Source organism: Jaculus jaculus, chromosome 5, assembly GCF_020740685.1.
Source record: "Jaculus jaculus isolate mJacJac1 chromosome 5, mJacJac1.mat.Y.cur, whole genome shotgun sequence".
Classification (NCBI taxonomy): domain Eukaryota; kingdom Metazoa; phylum Chordata; class Mammalia; order Rodentia; family Dipodidae; genus Jaculus; species Jaculus jaculus.
In genome coordinates this window covers 4,156,086-4,158,972 of record NC_059106.1, presented here as the reverse complement: position 1 = coordinate 4,158,972, position 2,887 = coordinate 4,156,086, and the positions used below count along the sequence as shown (strand labels likewise).

Here is a 2,887-nt window from a genome sequence, read left to right as displayed (position 1 = left end):
CTTAATCGCTAAGCCATCTCTCCAGCCCCAGGCTTCAGCTTTTGTAGGCAAGCACCTTAACCACTGAGCCTTCTCTCCAGCCCAGTGTTTAGTCTTTCTAAGTGCAATCTCAGCACATAGCTCTGGCTGTCCATCAGGCTGAGTTGGCAGCAGTCCTCCTGCCTCTGTCTCCCCAAGGACTGGGGTTACAGGTTCTGTATTTCTTAAGATGCAGTTGGCTTTCTTTTTCCTTTTCCCTAAAAGTTTTTAGGATATCACATAATCTGTATTATGATTTAAGAAATATCTTTCTTTATTTGAGCCAGAAACAGAGAGAGAATGGGTGCCCGGGCCACTTGTTGCTGCAGATTAACTCCAGACTGATGTGCCACTTCATGCATTAGGCTTTACACAGGTCCTGGGGAACCTAGACCAAAAGCTCAGTGATTAAAAGTGCTTGCTTGCAATGTCTATCTCCCCAGACCCCTGTATTCTAGCTTCTTCCTGCCGCTGCCCTGGGGCGGATGAGGGTCCTGCGGGCGCAGCCGCTGCTCCGGACGCTCCTGCTCGCGACCATCAAGTCACTGGGTAATGCTGCACACGACCCAAAGAATTCTCCCCTAATCGTACACATTTCGAATTCTGAAAACGAAACCAAACCTGGTTCCCACATCAAGTCAACCAGCACTGAGAAGAGCGGAGGAGCGTTGGTAGCTCCCACGCCCCTGCCCACCACTTCTGTGTCCCTCGAGGAGGCCGACAGCAATGACCGTCCCAGCGTGGAAGACGAGATCCTGTCCCCCAATAGTTCTCCATCCCCATCCAAAGGCACTGCGGACAGTGGAGACTACGGAGAACCAGACTACAACTGGACCACCACCCCCAAGGATGAGGAGCCCGAGGAGGTTTTGGAAGAAAGCAGGGGTCATGTGGGAACCGAACAGTCAGTGAAATCTTTTAAGGCGCCATCCTCAAATTTGGAAGAGGAAGATAGCCATTTCTTTTTTCATCTTACTATTTTTGCTTTTTGTATAGTTGTTGTTTATGTTGTATATCACAACAAAAGGAAGATTTTCCTTCTTGTGCAAAGCAGGAGATGGCCTTTGTTCCAAAGCAGTGGAATGCCACCGTCTGGACCAGAATGTCCATGAGCCTGTGCCCTCCCTCAAGAGTACCAGTGACTGTATTTTCTAAAGCACTGTGATTGGAGTTTGCTTTTTATGTAATTTCATTTGCTTGGCTTTTTAGATTGTGCAGATGTTTGCCACAGGCAATTGGTACTTTAAGATGCAAGGTGGATCTCTTTTGCCTTGGTGCTTTAGGGGTTAAAAGTCACAAACAAGGAGCATAGGATCTTTCTGTCTTCCTTAGAGCTGAGTGTAATCAGGTGTCTGAGACATGATTTAAGTTGCCTTGTATCTGTGCTGTTTTCATTGTCCGTTTGCTGTCCCAGAAGGAGCGCCCCTTCGGCAAGGTCCTCCCGTGGCTGTGCCCAGTGCTGTGACGCTGACACACTCTCTGCCCTACAAGTGCTCTTGTCTGTCCTTGCCATTTAAAAATTTTTTTTGAGATGGAGTCTTACCATGTATCACAGGGTAGCCCCCAAAGCTTTTCTCCCCTAAATCCATCCCTATTTCTAGAAGCTTTGAATCAAGCAAGTATAAGGAGAAATAAAAACTACCAATTCTAGGAATGTTAATTTGAAATTTTTTTTGCCTTTATCTTTCCCGTGTTTGTTCTGTGTGTCGTCATGTCACTTAGCCTCCTGTGCACACGCGTGTGGCCTCTGCGAACAGCAGCCCTCAGCGTGTGCCCCTCCGGCCTCAGCCTTCCGCACACTGGTGTGACGGGCGGTTTACCACGCACAGCTCCTGACACTGCTTTATAAGCACGCTGCTTTTTTGAGTCCTTGACCTTAATGCATAAGGATACTATATGATATAATGCCTTGTATTAAAGTAATTTTCTTTTTTCTCTCAAAACTGCTCGGGATGTTTTGGGGCAGTTTTAGGTAATGCAGCTGCTGCTTAATCTGACTACAATTTTTGGTGACACATAGACATGTCTTGAGGTTCTGGCAAGAGACAGCAGTTTGCAGGGAACATAGATGAATAAATGTTACTTCGGTTTGAATGACTGAACTCAGTTTAGAGGTGGGAACTGCTGAGCTGCATGGAGCGCTCCCCAAGTTCCACCGCATCAAGCACTGGGTGGAGTGCAGACTTTGTACTGTGGTTTCTCACTTACTCACTTATAGACCAAGTTTGAACACGGTGAAGAGGCCATTATCACTTAACGCTGTGTCCAGGTCTTTCAGATTAAAGGGACGATTGCAAGGAGCTCTGTAGACATGAAAGACAAGCGTGCCCAGCGCTCTGCCGTCCGCCTTGCTTGCTCCCCGCTGCCTGCCACCAGGCGTTACGTACTGCGTTTCACCTTAACCTGTCTTTTTTTTTTTTTAAATTTTTTATTTATTTGAGAGCGACAGACACAGAGAGAAAGACAGATAGAGGGAGAGAGAGAATGGGCGCGCCAGGGCTTCCAGCCTCTGCAAACGAACTCCAGACGTGTGCGCCCCCTTGTGCATCTGGCTAACGTGGGACCTGGGGAACCGAGCCTCGAACCGGGGTCCTTAGGCTTCACAGGCAAGCGCTTAACCGCTACGCCATCTCTCCAGCCCTTAGCCTGTCTTTTTGTTATAAAGAACTGATCAGGATGTAAATATGCGATTTGAACCGTGGTTGTCGCTACAGCTTTCTAGAAAACACGCTTCACTATGTGTTCAACAAGGCCCAGACGAGCCAGTGGCCACATGCTTGGGTTAGAGAAGGAAAAGAACTGTCTGTCCTTCCTCTCTGGACAGCGCTGCCTTTAGGAGGGGCGGCCTCATGGAAGGAGCCCAGAACTG

At 48.1% G+C, this 2,887-nt stretch overlaps 1 pseudogene; it reads left to right on the top strand.

Annotated features, from left to right (window-relative positions):
- The first annotated feature begins 503 nt into the window (after nucleotides 1–503).
- LOC101618046 lies at nucleotides 504–1,173 on the top strand (annotated as a pseudogene).
- Nucleotides 1,174–2,887: the final 1,714 nt, after the last annotated feature.